This window comes from Solanum stenotomum, unplaced genomic scaffold (assembly GCF_019186545.1).
Source record: "Solanum stenotomum isolate F172 unplaced genomic scaffold, ASM1918654v1 scaffold28252, whole genome shotgun sequence".
Classification (NCBI taxonomy): Eukaryota; Viridiplantae; Streptophyta; class Magnoliopsida; order Solanales; family Solanaceae; genus Solanum; species Solanum stenotomum.
This window is the reverse complement of record NW_026029907.1, coordinates 83,784-105,814: the sequence shown is the minus strand read 5'-3', so window position 1 is coordinate 105,814 and position 22,031 is coordinate 83,784. Positions and strand designations below refer to the sequence as shown.

Below are 22,031 nucleotides of genomic sequence, written 5' to 3'. Positions count from 1 at the left end.
AAAGTCAGGCCAATGGTTCGCTTAGGGCCAGCAATGGTCTCCGAGTGCCGGTCCCGGCCAGGGTGTAGACTCGGGGCTTGACAAATTAATTATAATTAATAACATATATAATTGTTTTTAAATTTAAATCTTATATTAAAATATTTGCTCTTACACTTGTTCATTTTACCAAATTAAGTAAAAAAATATTTTCGTATAATATATCTTTTTTATTAAATAGTTATATGAAATACTAATGGTCAATTTTATTAATATTTTATAATTTATTTTTATAAAATACAAATCTATCTAACCTATAGTTTTAATTAGAGAAACCTAATAATTGATCTGGTTCAATTCAATGTGGTCATTATTTTAGTTTCTGGAATTTGACTATTTGAAAAACATCTTTCGCAAATGCATACTATACTCCTAAATAATTAGGAATTTAGATTTATTTAGAACATTATTAATATATATTAGAGAAAATTGTATGAAATAGCAAACTGTTAATTTAAATTAAATGTTATAGCCATAGTTTATTTTAATTGTAATTCGTAGCAAACATTCCATTTTTTTGTCATCTGATTCAATATACAATAAACCATTTTCGGTATACAATTAACCATTTTATACATTTCGGTATAAAATGTATAAAATGCGTTTGTGTTTGTATAAAGCGAGAGAAAAGTGTATATACAAATATAAATACATATATTTTCGTCCTATACACTTATAGTTATACAAATACAAATCTTATTATACAAATTACAATGTATAAATGAATCTATACAAAACTAAACAATTTATATAAAATTGGATGTTTCTAGCGAATTATACAAATCAAAAGCTCCATAGCAAACATAAAATTTGCTATGGAGCTCAATTATGCAAACTATAACTATAACATACAAATATGATTTTTATGTTTGGTATATGTAAAAGTTGCTCATATATTAATGTTGGGCCCGTGCTGACACGGGCCATTTTTTCTAGTCTAATTCAGAAATAGGTGAAGAAAGATATGGATAATTAACCTATATATCCGTCCATCAAACTGATTAAACTTAAAATAGCCGACGGATATACAATATACGTATAATCCATGTTCAATATGTATATAATCAATGTACTATTTATATATATTTAATTACGTGAAGATATTTTCAAGCAAAATATATATATATTTCTTACATGATTATAAAACTAATTGAAATAGTTAAAAACAGTACACTGCAATTTACATTGATCGATCTTTTCCAAACCCCATTAGAGCACGTTTTAAAAGCTTCGAAGCTCTACGAGATACCTCAATCACGCGCCTAACAAGTGGCACCTTCACTGTCTCCCTATTCCGTAAAGGGTTCTTATCCCAGCTGCAAAAATTGTTTGAAAACCATTCAAATATAGGAATAAACTATACAACTAAACATTATACTTTATATATAAAATATATTTGGCAAGACGAGTGAGGCTTGCTCAGTTAGTGAAACACCACCACCTCTAACCAATTATATTGGTCTAGGGTTCAAGTCATGTTGTAAGCAATGTGGGCGTCCAGCTTAGCAAACCTCATTCGTTTTGCTTCTCTTGATCATACAACATCTCTAATGCCTGGACTCTTCATCTGGCTTTGACACTCCGGTGTAAGTAATCATATCGATGCTTCAATATTCACTTACTATCTATTTTCATGGAGACATTTAAGCAGAGATTTCAGATCTATAATTTCTACTTCTTAAGTACTCCAGGGCTTCATGTAGTAGAGAGGGTTCCTAGTCCGGGAGAAACTGCCCGAGCAAATTAAGTAATGATGTGATAACCAAAGCACATGAAACACGGGGAGAAACAAAAATCGTAGGACAAGAAACTATGAGAATAATATTACTACTACTGGTATGAACAGAGAAACAAGAATGCTGTACCAAATTACCACCAAGCCTATTCACAGGATAGCAAGTCAACAATCAATTACCTACGCACCTTCTGCCTTATATCTTCAATCCTAATTTTATCTCTCTTCTGAGTATACATTTTGAATCTTACTTTAGTATGTCTGCCCAATACTTTCCCCAGTTACTAGGATAACATAACATAGCAAATCACTTCCAATAGCTTCTTTTAGATTGAATTCAAACAATCTCAAAACAGAATTTGAAGCTAAACAATGAAAATCCATGATAATTTTCAGAAAAAAATGAAGGTTATACGTTACCTGTTCAAAGCAACAGGCGCTGTAGCTCGAGCTAAGTCGGGTTGTTGAAAAAATGTGGACCATTTTGAGTAAACTTCGAAATAACAAAAAATATTACTCTTCTATATAAAGAGCACATGAACATAGTAATTAAGAATAGACTAATAATGAAAGATGGAAATGAACATACCATAGGAGTAATTCGAACTTGAAGCTCATAATTTCCTAAGCTTTGTTGCTCTTCTTGAATTTTTGTTGCACTAGTGTCTACACCAGAGCCGCAACAGTTTATTTGGATGAATTTTAGTGTCATTGTTTCTCCAATACTCTTGGGAATCTCCTCCAGATCACGCAACTGATGCAGTATTAGTTGCTCAAGCATAGGAAAATTATCACTACCAGCTTCCCACCTTTGCAGATCTCCGGCAACAATTTTTAAATGCTTTAATTTGCGAAACACAACATCTTGATTGAGTCTCCAATTTGTTCTCTTGAATGCATCATTCCCTTTGAGCAACTCAAGATTGGGTAAATTAGCAAGCAAATTCACAACTTTCCATGGTAATCTAGTGTATGATAATTTCAATTTCTTTAGATTAGGAGGGAAAATATCTCCTGAGAAAATCATTGGGTCAAAGGTTGCTATGTGTAGTGTCTCCAAATCATGTAGAAGACTGAGAGAATCAAAAATAGGATGCTCAGATCTATCTGAAATCTTTAGCTTTTTTAGATTGGGACTTCTTGTTATGATTTCCGCAACAAAAGCAGAATAATGAAGAGAAAGTGTGTGCAAGTTATTGAGAAACAAAGGATGTTCTCCAATACTATGATTTTCAGCATCAAGAGGATTAGATATATATAGTGGCAATCCAATATCCACATGTCTTATCTCTGACATTGTCCAAATATCTATGGGGTGCTTCAACTCCGTCTCTTCAAGACTTTGAAGAATTATGGTCTGTAGATTTCTCAATTTGGCTAGTGAAAGAGCTTTCTCAATTCTTGCAGCAACATATCTCAAATGTATAAGATGAGGTATTACACAAGAGAAATTGCATTCAATTGATAATACGTCCAACACCTTAAGCAACTTCAACTCTAAAACAATGGAGAAAATCCTTTTTGGAAAAACTAAACCAAAAGATGGCATTGGAATAAAGGTGCGAGTTATGCGACTGCTATGCTGCATACTATGATATATGGCTTTGGGGACATCCCCATTTATGACATTCAAACCATTTTCAGTTTGACCTTCTCTTATGCACAGTTGTCGAAGAAGGTCGTGAATTTTGCAAGTTTTCATCCTTCCATTAGCCCTTTGTTTACCAACCAAAATTAGACTTCTATCAATTAACTCTTGTAGATACTCCTCTGCCACCACTTCTAACCTTTTATTGTTTCTTGCCTTTACTAATTGCTCAGCAATCCATAGCCTAATCAACTTGGAAACATCAATCTCCATATCTTCAGAAAAACCTCCAACATAAAGAAAACAAGCCCTCAAATATTGGGGCAAGTAATTATAGCTCAAAGAAAGAATTGATTGGCACCGTTCGGATACCGTACCAAAGAATGAATTCAGATTTTTCTCAACGATCTTCCAATTGTTATGTGTTGGGTCGATTTTTCCAAGAAGTCCAGCAACAACAATAACTGAGAGAGGTAATCCTTGACATTGTTGAACAATATGCTTCCCTATTTTTACAAGTAGACTAGGACATGGATCTTTTTTGAATATTTTTTCAGTGAATAGATTCCAACTATCATCTAGACTTAGAAAAGACTTACTATGAGGGGGAAAATCAGGACAACTGACATAATCAGCAATATACTTGAGCCGAGTGGTTAATAGAATTCGGCTTTTATTGTCATCATTTGGAAATATTCTTTGCATGTGGTCCCAAGCTTTTGTACTCCAAATATCATCTATGACAATTAGAAATCTCCTACCCTTCAGACCTTTATACACAATCTCCATTAGTTGATCATCGCTGGTTTCTTGCTTGCTTCCAGTAATTGAAGAGACAACTTCAAGAAGCATTTGTCTCTCATTGTATTCTTCAGAGATAGTGACCCATGCATGCTTATCAAATCGAGAACGAATATATGAATCTCCAAAAACCTTTCTGGCAAGAGTTGTCTTACCTATACCGCCCATACCAAAAATTGGTATGACAGTTAACTCGTCTGTTGGGAAATGACACGATCAAGTATGATGTTGAAGTCATCCTCCATCCCAACAATAGTATTTTCCTCAATCTTACTTTTTTCGAGTGAGGAAGGATTTGTTGCTGATTCTGCAGATTTGATTCCATGCTTGTTAAACTCGACCAACATCACCTCTTTGTTGAGAAAATAAACTTCTTGTTCCACTTTCAACAATTCTTCATAAAAGGATCTACAAGCCTTTTGCCGTTTGTCCACGTGATCTGCTAGAATTATGCTTCTTAGACTTGAATCAACTTTATCTTCTGCTTTGTATACTATATTTCTGATCCTCTTTTCTATAACCTTGAAATTGAAACTCAATAAATTAATACTATTAAAAAGAATATATAACATCCGTAAGATTTAGATATTATACTAGTGAATTAGATACCTTAAGAGTTCCTATATCCTTTGTCGTAGTATTGTCAAGGAAATCTTGCAGAGCAGAAAGATTTTGACAGAGAGATTCGAGATGTTGTTGTGTACAGCATCGACAAACCAAAGATTGATTAGGTTTCAAGAGTTGGTTCAATGTATACATAAGTGAAGAAAGAGCAGCATAAGCCATTTCTCTTTATTTGCTGGAATAACTAAAAGATAGAACCTTGTAGATTTAATCTCTCTGCTCTGTTATTTATTAGGCCAAGTGTTTTTTTTCCAAATGGTTTACTTTTTCATATCTTTCTTTTTCTAAAGGCATATTAGTGAAGTTACCTTTATCATTTGTTTAATTAGAAGAGACTATGAATGAGAACACAATCCAACACACTTTACATTACAAAACAAGAAAATCAGATTGTTTCACTTAATTAATTTATAGTACTATAGATATGAGATGCTCAATGGGGTATTTCGTTTCTATTTTATAATATAATTGTGAGACAAGATGTAGTGCACAAAACTTTTAACATTATCTTTGATTTAGCAATTGACAATGAGTTTGTTGTCAAATTATGGATTCTAATCTCTCATTTAGTTCCCCAGCAGTTCAAAATGATAACTAATCTGAATTTTGAAAGTTAGTATATATAACAAGAAACTCAATGGAACTGATTCACAAATATGATCAATACCATAGTTGGCGGAAGAACTCAGTTAGATAACAACTATGCCGCGTATCAACACAGAAATAGTGCGGAATGCAGCTAGCCTTTTTAGTCTGAGGCTCCTCGTTTTGGCTCATTGTTGACACCCAATTTTGGACCTCCACGATAGGAATTAATTTTTCGAGCTTTTTTAATTTCAAATGATTTGAAATAACTAACTTTATGAAAATTTCAAAATATGTTTCAAGTTATTTTAAAGAATTTTACTCACTTTTTATGATATTTTAAATAATGAATATGTTTTTAAATCATTACATACGTTGCTAACGTATTCTACAAATATTTGAAAAGAAAAAGAAAAAAAAAAAACTTTACTTTTGTTTTTTAGTTAAATGCTTTATTAATTTGGCTTAGTTTAAATTATGGATATGTTGTTGAATTAGTTATTTTTATAAAGTTAATTATTTTATTTTGTTAAAATTAAGAAGCTCATTAATTAATTAATATCAATTCATCTTATTTTCAAATATTAGCCGGATTTGCTAATCAAAATCAATTTGACTACAACTTCAATTTCGTATGGTTAAATTGTTAATTCATGTGATCTTTCTAATTGCAAACATAACCCTTTTTATTGCAACGTTAACTACCCTTTTACCTCACCCTTTTAAGACTTTAAGTTGGGTCATACAATTCCCAAACTCCAGCAAACCCCATACGTAATTCCCATCCCAATCCATCACATACAGCAGTCCAGCAAATTCCCAGCCCATAACTCCTTAAACCCGGCCCAAATTCTTTTCCCCTTCACAATAGAAACCCAGGAACAATAGTATGATGTCCAAGCATTAGCAGCAGCGACCAAACAGAGTAAGACCACAACGTCTTCACGCTAGTAGGAAAACGACAAAGCCACTAAATGCTCGACGGCAGCAGCGACATATACACGGCAAAGCGAACGACATCTCACTAACGTTCATCTATTCACGCGATCCCAACCGTTTATCTCTCCTTTCCTCTTCCAGAATGGGGTGAATTTTCAAAAAAAAAAAAGGTGTTTATCCTAATTGGTGCAAGAAATTTATGGCGTTTGAATTTCGAATTCCCACCCGAATTCATCCGTTTTTCCCCCCTATTTGGAACCATAATTTCTCCCCTATAAATATTTTACCTTCTTCACTGTGAAGGGGGCCGAATTTATTTTTTTGAGCTAGGGAACATATTAGAGAAAGCGTTTGAAAAATAGAGAAGTCAGCTTGAATTAGGAAACAATACTGTGAGCTACTAGCTATAGAGATTGGAAATCAAATTTCTGCTCCCGTTTGACTCTGCTCTGTTCATCGAGGCTCTCGGAGTCGTATTCCAGCGGTGGTGAAGTCGTCTCCTCTTCGTCTTGTTCTAGTTCACTGCCCCGGAAAAAAGTATACTTCCTCACTTTCTTTGTTAGTTCTCTTGCGTGTTTTATCTTCAGTCTACTGTTGGAGTAGTTAATTTGGCTCAATGTTTCTTTGTTTTGTTTGGAATTTCAGTTTTTCCAATCTTAGTATAGTTGAGATTTTTTTTAATGATAGTATAGTCGTTTACTTGGTATTTGCTCAACATTTTTTTTTCTCTATGGATGTTATTTTTATGCCTATTTGCACCGGCGTGTAGCATGGAATAATAATGTTTCTATGATTAGTTATTTGGAGGCCACTATTTTCTTCCTTTGCTTAAAATGATTTAGTTGGCTATTGCCTCCAATATTTTGACCCTCTAGTAGAACAAGTTGTCCTCTTTAGTCCGCCATGGATAAAATTTAGTTTTGTTATTGCTTGAAGTGGAATATTTGTCTAATATGCAGCATGCTTTCCCTCTCTTCCTATTTTGAGCTATGTTGGTTGCTTATTTATTTACTTATCATGGTATAATCTATTCTTATTTTGTCCATGTGCAGCCTCTATTTTGTTGTTTTATTCGGTGATAGCTTTTCTTGAATATTATGCCTTTGAACAAAGTACAATCACTTCCTTGTTTACATTTCAAAGTTACCCAAGAAGTGTCCCTTTAGCACTTTGATTGGTTTGTTCAATTCTTATTTATTTAGGATCATTGTGATCTATTACTTTTAGAAAGCATGTTTTGGAGTTATGGTCTTTCCTTGAATTCTTGGCATGTGATTTATAACGACCCATAATGTAACCTTTTTTTAATTATTTTTTTATTTTTGTTAAAGAGCTTGTTCTATACTTGTTTGCTTGCATGAAGATTAATAACTCTTCTTATTCAATTTTTCTTATTTGTTCCATGATTTCTAATTTCTTATCCTCATTTTCGTTGCATGTGAAATGCTATCCGAGCCTATTTCGGGCTCTACTCTTGCATATCCTCGAATTGTCTCGAGTCACCCTCATATTCGGTGAAAAAGAAGCTGAAACAGGCCCCGGAAAAATCCCAAAAATGGGTTGTATACATATTGTATACAGCAGTATACAACCATATACATTGAAATACAGGTTGAAAACGGAGACGCAGGTGTCTGGGAGTCCAAAAATAGATTACATACATTTTTATACACTAAGCTACAGGTTCTGGGCGCCGTATACAAGCATATACAGCCATATATGGAAGTCGTATACGCTGCATAAAGGCCGTGGAAAATGGGCCAAGGGCCCAGAAAATTGGATGTGGGCCAAAAGCCCCAAATTTGGCCTAACTTCTTTCTATGTTTTTATTTGTTTTCTAACTAGATTTTTTTTATTTAATTTGGTTTAACTTAATTAATTCCCCAAAAGATGAACATTCTTTATGTTAGTTTATTTTAATTTTTACCGACTCTCATGCTTTTATTGAATATTTAGTCAAAATTTTATATTTTCATTTTCAATTTAAAAAAAAAAAAAAAAGTTTCATGCTTTAATTAATCAAGTTGGTTCAAATTATTTTTAAAATGATGTAAAAGGATAAACTCTAATTAATCTAGTTTTTTTTTTTTTTTTTTTAAAACAATTCCATTCAAGTGCAATTTAATTCAATTGTTTCACTTCGGATCCTTTTCTCTAAAAAATAAAAATCAAATAAAAATATGTCGTTTATCTAATTATTTTCTCAAAATTAATTAAATATTGTAATTTATTTAAATATTCTTATGTTAAATTTCTCAAAATTAGTCAAAGTCATTTTAGTCAAATTGCCAGTCAACCGCAAGTTAGCGGGCATTTCGAGGGCCTAACACCTTCTCGGAATGTATATTGAACTTCGAACCCGTTTTCAATTGATTTTATCTGTTTAAATCTTTTTGAAAACCGTAAGTATTATTTCTTGATTTTTTACTAAAAATTAAGTGGCGACTCTGTCCTTTTGGAAACCTGATTTCTCTTAAACCATAAGTTTAATCGGTTTTCGAAGACTCAGTCATTTTTTCTTTTATATATCTTTTTTAAATAAAACACTCATTCAACGTCTTACCCTCGAAAAATTCATCAAGCATACATTCAAATATACTTTTGGGGGTTCTTACCGCTCTCAACCATGGGTCTATTTCTAGAAAATACATTAAATTATCAGAATAAGAATGTAACATCCGGCAATTTTGAAATAACTATGAAGAGGCATAGAATTTGAAATAGTCATATTTTGGAAAGAATTAAAAATCTGGAAATTTAGTTAAGTATGGGAAAAAGTGAGTTTTTGGCAAACTTTGAACAGTCATAACTCCTATATCAGTATGATTTGGGTGTAGTTCAAGTTACTTTTACAAAGCCCGTGGAATGATCTTTCCAACGCCACCGAGTTTGCTCGATTCCGAGTTCGTATGAGTGAGTTATGCCCTTTGGAAGTTGGGCAGTTGGCAGGAAAGTCCGTCCGAAAATTGAAAGGGTATTTTGGTCTTTTCCCTAATCAATTGTTTTGGTTATATTAAGGGTTTAGACTGATTTTTAGATCAGTTTTTCCCTTTTTAAAAGAGTGAGAGTAAGGGTTTGTGAGTGAAGAGGAGAAGAAGAGGAGAAAGAGAAGATCAAGCAAGGTTTCGTCAAAGATCGTCGTGGATATCGTCGGGGGTGATCCCTACTAGGTATGTGAGTTCATAGTGTTGGGTTGGTTCTTTCCCCCACACGCCAAACTCGTTTTAATTCTGAGAAAAGATTGACTATGTTTGGTGAAGTTGTTGGCTGTATTTGTTGAAGTTGTTGGTTGTGATTGTGTTGAAGTTCTGGTTGATTTTGGGGCATGTTTCCGGTTGTGTTTCCGGGTTAAATCTATTGTATGTTGAGGGGTTTTATGATATTAAGTGTTTGGGGCTGGAACCTTTGAAGTTAAGGTGGGTTAGAGTTGGAAAAATGAAGGAGAAAATTCAAATTTTCGAGGAAAAGGGTTGGGGGGTCGCGCCAGCCAGAGCGCCCCAAAAGGGACTCTGAAGTCCAGCCTTTGGGGCGGCGCCCCTAGCAGAGCCCCAACCAGGCCCTTCTGAACTTTGTGGTCTGGCGCCCCGCGCCTCTCAGAGCGCCAAGGACGCCAAGTTTTCCCTTTCATTCCCCACTTTTTCATACATGTTCCATGGTAATGTACCTATGTTTTATAGTTGTTTTCACCACTCCAAGGTAGGTCTAAACGTCAAGAACTCATCCATAAACATGTGATCATATACCTTGAATCCGTCATCCAATTCAAGGCGAGTTAGGATCAAAGTCAAGTGAAGTTAGAAGTCAAGTCTAGAAGTAAGTCAAAGTAAGTTTTTAAAGTTGTTCAAGAGTCTTTATTGAACGTTTTAACTTCATTGTAAGGTTCAAGTTTCAAGTTAAGTAAATGTCACACCCCGAACCAATACCCTGGGCGAGACTGGCACTCGGAGACCATTGCTGGCCCCAAGAGAACCCTTGGCCTGGCTTTCTTAACTCAGCGGAAACTTAACTCAACAGCACAACTTAATGCAATGAAAGGTTATAAAACAACCAACTAATAAAAATGGCCAAAAAAGGCAACTCGAGTCTCCAAATAGAATATTTACACACATATATACATAGATGAGAGACTCAACACTAACTGACTGACTGTCTATGAAGCCTCTAAAATACTGAGATGGATGTTGGGACAGACCCCGCAACACTCTAATAAAGCAAAACTAAGAGAACAAAATAACCGAGTCCTCCGAAAAGCAAGGAGGCTCACCACCGACTTTAGAGAGCTCAACTGGATCAACGGCATGCTGGATGCTGATCCTGGGTACCTGCGTCTGCATCATAATAAGATGCAGGCCAACTGGCATCAGTACATGGAATGTACGAGTATGCAAGCTAGAAAGCTGAACCACAACTTAAGCTTGAAAGGAGTACAAGAGAACACTTACCTTGGCTCTGTTCGATTCATGAATAACTAAACTCAATATATAAAGCAATACGACACATGCAATATATAAAGCTTGTAAAACAGTTTAAACAACTTAGCTCATAAATAATAAAGCAATAACGAACTCAACTTTACTTATATAAAAGTAATATAACTTTAGTGGGAGATTTTTTAACCGACAACCACTACTATGAGCCCTAGTGGTGGTATAACGTTTTACCTCACGTTGCCCAAGGACCATCCTATATCGGGCTGTGATATAGGAAGCTAACTTTACTAAGTGGATCCACTAGCTTAACTTTACGGATTCATCTAAAAAGTATGACCCGTTAAATCCCATGTTGGCTGCATGGTTCTTATGGAGAGTGGAGTTAATATGAACTCGTGTCCCCAACTCGGTGCTCAAGACTACTCCCAAAAATATACTTTAGCTCATAGGTGTTTTAAAACATATCTTTCTTTAGTTTGAGATAATTGCTCAAAATCTAGCCCAAAGGCTCACTTGGAATCGATGTTCCCTTTTTCTTGAAAACTAGCCCAAAGGCTCTTTTGGAATCATAGTTCCTTTCTTACTTGAATGTAAAAACATTTAGAAACTTATTTGGGAAATACATAGTTCCCTAATAACTTAGAGAAATGGACTCAACTTTATGCTCTTGACTTAACTTGAAACTTGAGACTCTTCACTTGGCTTGAAACTCTATACCCTTTTCTTGACTTGAAACTTGAGTCTTAAAAATGAAGTTAAAACGTTCAATAAAGACTCTTGAACAACTTTAGAACTTGCTTGACTTGCTTAACTTCTAAGCTTAACTCTTAACTTCACTTGACTTGGAAACTAACTCTCCTTGAATTGGATTATGAATTCAAGGTGTCTGATCACATGTTATGGATGAGTTCTTAACGTATAGACATACGTTGGATTGTCGGAAACAACAATGAAACATAGGTACAACACCAAGGAACATGCATGAGAAGGCGGGGGATAAATGAGAAATCTTGGCGTCCTTGGCGCTCTGCAAAGCGCGGAGCATCAGCCCTCAAAGTTCAGAGGGGGCCTGCTGGCGCTCTGCTAGGCGCGCCGCCCCAAGGGGAAAATTTCAGAACCCCTTTTGGGGCGCGCTGGCAGGCGCGACGCGCCACCCCTTTCCCCAGAAAACTCGACCTTTCTCCCTCTTTTTTCTAACTCTAAACCACCCTAACTTCAAGGGTTTCAACTCCAAACACCAAGGATCGTAAAATCCCTCAACATACAAGAGATTCAACTCAAAAACACAATCAAATCATGTACTAAACCAACAAGAACTTCCAACAACACAACCAACAACTTCAACAACACATACCAACAATTTCAACAACCCAACCAAGCTTTTCTCGGAAATAAAACAAGTTTGGCGTGTGGGGAAAAGGATCAACCCATCACTATGAACTCACATACCTTAATAGAGATCACCCCCGACGATATCCACGACGGAAACTTGCTTGATCTCCTCTTTCTCCTCTTCTTCTCTTCTTCTTCTCTTCTTCACTCAAAACCCTCACTCTCACTCTTTTAAAATGGGGCAAACTGATCAAAAAAATCAGTCCAACACTACAATATAACCAAAGGAATTGGTTAGGGAAAAGACCAAAATGCCCTTAAAATTTCCGGACGGATCCCCTGCAAACTGCCCAACTTCCAAAGGACATAACTCACTCATACAAACTCGGTGGCGTTGGAAAGATCATTCCACGAACTTTGCAACCATAACTGGAACTACACGTAACTCATCCTAAGATAGAAGTTATGACTGCTCAAATTTGGCCAAAAACTCACCTTTTTCCCATACTTAGCCAAATTTCCAGATTTTTAAAATTCTTTCCAAAAATGAAAATTTCCAATTTTAAGCCTCTTCGTAGTTATTTCAAATTGCCGGATGTTACAGTAAAGAGTCTCAAGTTTTAAGTCAAGTAAAGATGTATTGAGTTTCAAGTTAAGTCAAGAGTACAAAATTGAGTTCATTTCTCAAAAGTTATTAGGGAACTAAGTATTCCCAAAGAAGTTTATAAATGTTTTTACATTTGAGTAAGAAAGGAACTATGTTTTCCAAGAGAGACTTTGGGCTAAGTTTTGAGCAATTATCTCAAACTAAAGAAAGATGTGTTTAAAACACTTATGAGCCAAAGTATTTTTGGGAGTAGTATTGAGCACCGAATTGGGGACACGAGTTCATATTAACTCAACTCTCCATAAGAACCATGTAGCCAACATGGGACTTGACGGATCATTCTTTTTAGATGATCACGTAAGATTAAGCTAGTGGATCCACTAAGTTAAAGTAAGGTCCTATATCATGGCAAGGTATAGGAAGGTCCTTGGGCAACGTGAGGTAAAACGTTGTATCATCACTAGGGCTCATAGTGGTGGTTGTCGGTTAAAGAATCTCCCACAAAAGTTATATTACTTTTATATAAGTAAAGTTGAGTTTGTTATTGTTTTATCATTAACGAGCTAAGTTGTTTACATTGTTTTACAAGCTTTATATGTATTGCATATGTCTTATTGCTTTACATTTGAGTTCATTTATCCATGAGTCGAACAGAGCCAAGGTAAGTGTTCTCTTGTACTCCTTTCAAGCTTAAGTTGTGGTTTAGCTTTCAATCTCGCATACTCGTATATTCAATGTACTGATGCCAGTTGGCCTGCATCTTATGATGATATAGACACAGGAACCCAGGATAAGCATCCAGCACGCCGTTGATCCAGCTGAGCACTCCAGAGTCAGTGGTGAGCCTCCTTATTTTCCATAGGACTCTGTTCTTTTGTGTTCCTAGTTTTGCTTTATTAAGATGTTGCGGGGTCTGTCCCAACATCCATCCCAGTATTAAAGAGGCTTCATAGACAGTCAGTTAGTATTGAGTCTCTCATCTATATATATATGTAAATATTCTATTNTTGAGTCTCTCATCTATGTATATATATATAAAAATATTCTATTTTGAGACTCGAGTTGCCTTTTTGGGCCAGATTTTATCAGTTGGATTATTTTATGACCTTTCATTGCATTGAGTTATTCTGTTGAGTTAGGTTTCCGCTGAGTTAAGAAAGCCAAGCCAATGGTTCGCTTGGGGGCCAGCAATGGTCTTCGGGTGCCGGCCACGTCCAGGGTGTAGGCTCGGGGCGTGACAAAGAATAACAGTAATCATACAAGAAAAACATTTACCAGCCAAACCGACTTAATATGAAGTTTGAAGCAATGTTATATTGTTATAACTAATACACAAACAAACACTCAAAACTTGGTCTCAACTGGCAAGGAAACATTCCAGGAATCTAACTTTTACAAGCTCGAATACAAATCTGATTACGAAGAACAAGAAAAAAGATACAAGCATAAACTGATCTCCGGAACACCTCTTAGGATCAATGATTCAAAATGATATCTCATTTGTTCAATGTAAACACCAGCAGATTTTCCAACTAGAACAGGAAAGTTTTCGACACACTCCTGTTACTGCAAAGAATTCTATATCAGCACTTCATTTCACAATGATTCAAACTTAATAAGAAATAGGCTAATAATCAAAGAAGAAATTTTAACATACCTATTAATTTGAACTTGAAGCTCATAATTTCCTAAGCTTTCTTTCTCTTCTTGAATTTTCTTTGCACTAATCTCCACAACAGAGCTGCAATGGTCTAATTGGATCAAATTTAGTGTCATTATCTCTCCAATACTCTCGGGAATTTCTTCCAGTTTATTCATTCCATACAATAATAGTTACTCAAGCATTGGAAAATTATCACTACCAATTTCCCACCTTTCTAGACAATCGGACGCAATTTGTAGATATTATAATTTGTGAAACGCAACATCTTCATCTACTTTCCAGTCTGTTCCAGCAAATGCATAATTCCCATTGAGCACCTCAAGATTCGGTAAATTAGCCAGCAAATTCATAGCTTCCCATGGTATTCTAGTATATGATAATCTCAACTTCTTGAGATTAGAAGGAAAAATATCCCTAGGGAAAGTAATCGGGTCAATGGTCGACAACTCTATGTCTAGTGTCTCCAGCTCCTCTAAAAGAATTAGAGAATCAAAAACATGAGGCCAATCAAGAATAGAAGGCCAATAATCTATAATCTTTAGCTTTTTTAGATTGGGAGTTCTTCTTATGATTTCCGCAGCCAAAGGAGAGAAGTGGAGAATAAGTGTTTGTAAGTTATTGAGAAATAAAGGTTGTTCTCCAATACTATTATTTTCTGCTACAAGAGGATTAGATATATATAGTGGCGATTCAATATCCAGATGTCGTATCTCTGTCATTGTCCAGATATCTAGTGGGTGCTTCAACTATGTCACTTCAACATTTGCAAGAATTATGGTCTCTAGATTTCTCAATTTGGCTAGTGAAAAAGCTTTCATAATTCTTGCAGCAACATATCTCAAATGTACAAGCTAAGGTATTACACAACAGAAATCGTGCCATACTGATAATACATCCAACACCTTAAGCAACTTGAGTTGTGAAACAATAGAGCAAATTCCCTTTGGAAAATTTAAACCAAAATATTGCATTGAAATAAAGGTGCGGGTTATACTTGTAATACCATTGCTATGCCTTGTAGGATATACTTGACTCTCTTGATGTTTAGAAATGATCACTCGCTGTTGATCATCTATGGCTTCTGAGGACACGAGGACATTCCTATTATGCACAACATTTTCAGTATGAGCTTCTCTTAGGCATAATTGGCGAAGAAGATCATGAATTTTGCAAGTTCTCATCCTTCCATTAGCCCTTTGTATTTCATTCAAAATTAGACTTCTGTCAATTAACTCTTGTAGATACTCCTCTGCCACCACTTCTAACCTTTTATTGCTTCTTGCCCTTACAAATTTCTCAGCAATCCATAGATCAATCTGTCAATTTTCAGCTGAATGCCTCTCAAAGTGAGAGTCTTTCCATTATATAGAGAAAATAAAGATTACATATCCCTAAAGATCCGTCATTCCTATCCCTAAAGATCAGCAATTCTATCTATACAAATCTGCCATTGAATCCCTCTAAATCTGCCTTGCTATCCCTCCAAATCAACTATTCTATCACAATATTTATTCATATGATTCTACAACAAATGTATATGATCATGCTAATTTATATCACTATATAATTACATTAATATATACAATTATTTAGTTGCCTATCATGCTAACATCCCCCCTCAAATTGATGCTGGTGGATCAAGAAACATCAATTTGCCTACTAGAAACTGATGGCGTTGTCGTGCCATGGATTTTGTAAACGCATCAGCTATTTGAAGATCACTGGACACATGTGGAAGAGTAATGACTCATTTATCTACAGCTTCTCGTATATAATGACAATCCACTTCTATGTGTTTGGTCCTCTCATGAAAAACTGGATTAGTAGCAATCTGAATAGCACTTGTATTGTCAGCGTGGAGAGGAGTAGGATGAGATTGGGGAAATCCAATCTCAGCAAGTAATCCACGAAGCCATACAACCTCGGAGCAAGCAGTAGACATGGATCGATATTCAGCCTCTGTTGAAGATTTTGACACACGATCTTGCTTTTTACTCTTCCAAGATAACAATGACTCTCCAAGAAATATGCACCAACCAGAGACTGAACGACGAGTATCAGGACATCCCGCCCAATCAAAATCACTAAAAGCATTAAGACGAATAGGAGAACCACTTGGAAAGAACAATCCACGAGTAGATGTTCCTAGAAGGTACCGAATGATGCGACGAACAACCACCAAGTGGAGATGACGGGGAGCTTGCATAAATTGACTAACTTGTTGAACTGAAAAAGAGATATCATGCCGAGTAATAGTAAGGTAATTTAGACTCCCAACTAATTGTCGAAATATAGTTGGATCAGGAAGAAGATCGTCTTCCTCACGACGATACTTGACATTCATTTCCAGTGGAGTATTTACGGAGGAGGAAACTTGAAGACCAGCCAAAGAAATCAGATCCTGAGTATATTTGTGTTGGTTTAGAAATACACCTGAAGCAACATTATGAACTTCCAAACCCAAAAAATAAGTTAAAGTACCAAGATCTTTCATATGAAAAGAATCTTTAAGCTACTGTTGGAGGCAAGTGATTAGTGAAGAATCAGTTCCTGTGATAATAATGTCATCTACATACACCAAAAGAAGAACACAACCTGTAGATGTTTTTCGAAGAAACAAAGATAAGTCATATTTGTTCTGCTCAAAAGAAAATTGTAGCAAAGTAGACCGGAACCGATCAAACCAAACTCTTGGAGCTTGCTTTAATCCATACAAAGACCGCTTCAACTTGCATACATCTGATGTAGGCGATGAGAACAAACCAGGTGGAGGTTTCATATAAATATCTTCTTTAAGATCACCATGGAGAAAAGCATTTTTGACATCCATTTGATAAAGAGACCAGTTTTGTGAAGCAGCAATGGCAATAATAGTTCGTACCGTAGTCATTTTGGCTACGGGTGCAAAAGTCTCCTCATAGTCCACCCCATACTCTTGTCTGTTACCAAGAACAACCAATCGAGCTTTGTACCGATCAAGAGTCCCATCAGAATGAAGTTTGATTGAATAAAGCCACTTACATCCAATAGGGCGGACATTTGAAGGACATGAAACAATGTCCCATGTGTTATTTTCTTTAAGAGCCAAAAGTTCTTCCTTCATTGCTTTCTGCCAACATTCATGCTTGGAAGCTTGTGAGTAACAAGATGGAACAGATATGTTGGAGTAGAGGAAAAGCCATACCAATTGGGAGTATGAGATACTCTTGTAGATCGTCGAGTAGGCTCAAGAGGACCAGATCTTGAAGAATTCTCAGATTCTAGTTGTGGTACAGTTTCAGGCAGTGGATAAGTGTCGGGATAGGGTAAAGTTGGCCGACGTCATTCATACACAAATTCAGGTTTGAACCTCTTAAAAGAAGATGATAAATCCTCAAAAGTAGGAAGAAGAGGAGAAACAGAAGATGAATCTACAATCGTAGGAATGAAATACCGATTCTCAAAGAAAACAACATTTCTAGAAATACGAAGTTTGTGAGAACATGGATCATAACAAATAAAACCTTTTTGTGAAGTACTATAACCCATAAAAGCACATTTAGTAGATTGCACAGAAAGTTTATTGCGTTGCGAAGGAGGCAAATGCACAAAACAAACACAACCAAATGTATGAAAATCACTATAGTTAGGATTTTGGTGATAAAGACGAAAATATGGAGACTCAAGATTTAGCACTTTAGATGGCAATCTATTAATTAAATAGACAGCAGTAGACAAAGCTTTCACCCAATATTTAGATGGTACAGATGACTCAATCAATAAAGTACGAGTGACATCTAAAATATGCCGATTTTTTCGTTCAGCAACTCCATTTTGTTGTGGTGTATATGGGCAAGAGTGTTGTGAGACAATCCCTTTGTCAAGCAAGAATTTTTGAATTCATAAGACATATATTCTCCACCAGAATCAGATCTTAATAATTTGATGCATGTAGAAAATTCAGTCTCAATGTAAGCCAAAAATGTCTTGAACATGAAAAATACCTTAGATTTGGATCGAAAAAAATACACCCATGTAAACCGACTATAATCATCTATGAATGTCACAAAGTATTTGAAATGAGCATGAGAAATAATTGGTGAAATGCCCCAAACATCACTATGAATGACATCAAAACACTTTGTAGCACGACTACCAAAATTAGGAAAAGGAAGAGTTTTACTTTTGCCTAATTTACAAGTAGAATAATCAATGGAAGCAACTGAAAATTTATTTTTATTTCCCAATAAACCAGAATTTGATAAATGTGACAACACAACAGAATTTGGATGTCCTAAACACTTATGCCAAACCTCAGTTTTACTAGCAGTAGAAGTACAAGCAAAAGATAGAACAGGAGGAATGGAAAAGTGTATAGGAAACAATCGTCCAACTTTAGGCCCCTTCGCGATTATTGTCCCCGACACTTGATCTTGCACAAGACAACCATTACGAGAAAAATTCACATCACAATTGTTATCTACCAATTGTCCAACTGAAATAAGACTAGTTGAGAGCTTTGGTGAAACAAAAACATTCTTGAAAGTTGGAGTAATGTCCCCAACCTTGGTAATGGGTAAATTACTACCATTGGCAATCTGTATTGGTGATGGACCTTGATACTTACGAACATTTTTTAGGATGCTCGTTGAGTTGGTCATATGATTGGAAGCGCCTGAATCAACAATCCAAAAATTAGATGTAACATCATTACCTTGTAATCCTAATGCTGAAAAGGCTGACATGATCATTTGTTGTACCATTTCAGGAGTAAGAACTTGTCCTGAAGATGAGTTATCATCAGTGGAACCATTTATCCTAGCTTGAAAAGCATTGATCCTACGATTTTGAGGGCGCGTGGGACACTCTTTGATAATGTGTCCTTGTTGTTTACAATAATTACAGAACTTCTTGCTACAATTGCTAGCAATATGACCATATTCCTTGCAACTGTAGCATTGAGTTCTACTCATATCCCTGCCCTTTCCTTTACCTTGAGCAGCAAATGCAACAGTGACATCATTTTCTTTCTTAAAAGCATTTTGTGTGACAAGACGTTGCTCTTCACGAAGTAATTCCCTAAAGCAAACATCCAAAGAGGGAGACGGGTCACGATTCATCAAGTTAGAGCGAACACTCTCAAAGTCGGAGCGTAATTTCATCAAAAATTGGTCTCGCTTGCTTTGCTCATGAATTGCCTGAATCACTGATAGGGATTCAGTAGGTATTTTGGCATAGACAATATCTGTAAATTCAGCCCATAAGTTTTGAAATCCAGAAAAATAATCCTGAACAGAAAGACCTCCTTGAGAGTAATTAGCAATTTCATACTCCAACTGAAAGCGTCTTGCACTATTATCTTGGTTGTAAACCTTTTGTAAGTAATCCCACATGGCCTTAGCTGTCTTGTACGGCCTGAGATTAAGAACAATAAGAGGGTCAATTGACCCTAGAATCCATGTCATCACCCGAGCATCTTTAATCTTCCATTCACCTAGCTTTGTTGCATCAGTAGGAGCAGGATCGCTTCCATCTATATGGCCCCATAGTTCTTTGCCGGTGACAAACAACTGAAATTGAAACTCCCAAGAAGAATAATTTTTTCCAGTGAAACGAACACTGAAGGATTCAAAGTGATGTGAATTCATGCTTTTGAATAGCTATAAAACTACAAAGACTCAAGAAAGCAACTAGAATGACCAAGAACAAAATTCCCAGGAGGTAGCCAAAAACCAAGATTTTCAAAAAAAAATTAAAAGGAACCACAGATGACTCTATGAAACAAGACAGCCAAGAGAAGGCTCTAATACCATGTCAATTTTCAGCTGAATGCCTCTCAAAGTGAGAGTCTTTCCATTATATAGAGAAAATAAAGATTACACATCCCTAAAGATCCGCCATTCCTATCCCTAAAGATCAGCTATTCTATCTATACAAATCTGCCATTGAATCCCTCTAAATCTGCCTTGCTATCCCTCCAAATCAGCTATTCTATCACAATATTTATTCATATGATTCTACAACAAATGTATATGATCATGCTAATTTATATCACTATATAATTACATTAATATATACAAGCATTTAGTTGTCTATCATGCTAACACAATCAACTTAGAAACATCACTTTCTTTATCTTCGGGAAAACCTCCAACGTAGAGAAAACAAGCCCTCAAATATTGGGGCAACCAACTGTAGCTCAAAGAAAGAATTGATTGGCACCGTTCGGATACTGTACCAAAGAATGAGTTCAGATTTTTTTCAACTTTCTTCCAATTATCATGTGTCGGGTCCATTTTTCCAAGAAGTCCAGCAACGACAACAACTGAGAGAGGTAATCCTTGACATTGTTGTACAATATGCTTCCCTTTTTCTTCTAGTAGAGGAGGACAATGATCTTTTTTGAATAATTTTTCGGTGAATAGATTCCAACTATCATCAACACTTTGAAAGGACTTACTATGAGGCGGAAAATCTGGGCTGCTGGCATAATCTGCAACATACTTGAGCCGAGTGGTTAATAGAATTCGGCTTTTATTGTCATCATTTGAGAATATTCTTTGCATTTGGTCCCATGCCTCAGTATTCCAAATATCATCTATGACAATTAGAAATCTCCTACCCTTCAGACCTCTATACACAATCTCCATTAGTTCATCATTGCTCTTTTCTTGATTGCTTCCGGTAATTGAAGAGACAAAGTCAAGAAGCATTTGTCTCTCATTGTATTCTTCAGAGATAGTGACCCATGCATGCTTATCAAATCGAGAACGAATAGATGAATCATCAGAAACTTTTTTGGCTAGAGTTGTCTTACCTATACCGCCCATACCAAGAATTGGTATGACAGTTAACTCGTCTGTGTCAGAAATGAGGCGATCGAGTATGATGTTGAAGTCATCCTCCATCCCAACAATAGTATTTCCCTCAATTGTACTTTTTTCTAGTGAGGAGGGAGTTATTGCTACAGATAAGCATTTGCCAACATCGATCAGCATCACCTCTTTGTTGAGAAAATAAACTTGTTGTTCCACTTTCAACAATTCTTCATAAAAGGATCTACAAGTCTTTTTTCGCTTTTTTTCGTGATCTGCTATAATGATGTTTCTTACACTTGAATCAACTCTATCTTCTGCTTTGTAAACTACATTTCTGATCCTCTTTTCTATAACCTTGAAATTGAAACTCGGTAAATTAATTATAAGTATTAAAAATTATAAGATAAGTAAGATTTAGTGAATTACATACCTTAAGAGTTTCAATATCCTTTGTCGTAGTATCCTCAAGGAAAACTTGCAGACCAGAAAGAGTTTGATAGAGTGATTCAACATGTCGTTGTGTGCAGCTTTGACAAACCAAAGATTGATTAGGTTTGAAGAGTTGTTCCAATGTGTACATAAGTGAAGAAAGAGCAGCATAAACCATTTGTATGTGTTAACTAAGAGCCTTGCAGATTTAATATCTCTGCTTCAGTAGCTTTGTTATTATTAGGCTAACAGATTTTGTCCAATTAGTTTACCTTTTTCCATCTCCACTTTTTTCTAAATGGGAGACAAAGACATACTGTACTTACCTTTATCTTTTTCCAATTGGTATCAATAATTATATTGGCGGAGCCAAGATTTTTTTTAAGAGATTCAAAATATGAAGAATTAAATACACAAAGAAATTAAAAGTACCCAACATCTACAATATATATATACTTTAGA

At 35.6% G+C, this 22,031-nt stretch overlaps 2 pseudogenes; both read right to left on the bottom strand.

Annotated features, from left to right (window-relative positions):
• Positions 1-1,219: 1,219 nt before the first annotated feature.
• On the bottom strand, positions 1,220-4,951 carry LOC125851636 (putative late blight resistance protein homolog R1B-17; annotated as a pseudogene).
• Positions 4,952-6,102: 1,151 nt separating this feature from the next.
• On the bottom strand, positions 6,103-21,747 carry LOC125851634 (putative late blight resistance protein homolog R1B-12; annotated as a pseudogene).
• Positions 21,748-22,031: the final 284 nt, after the last annotated feature.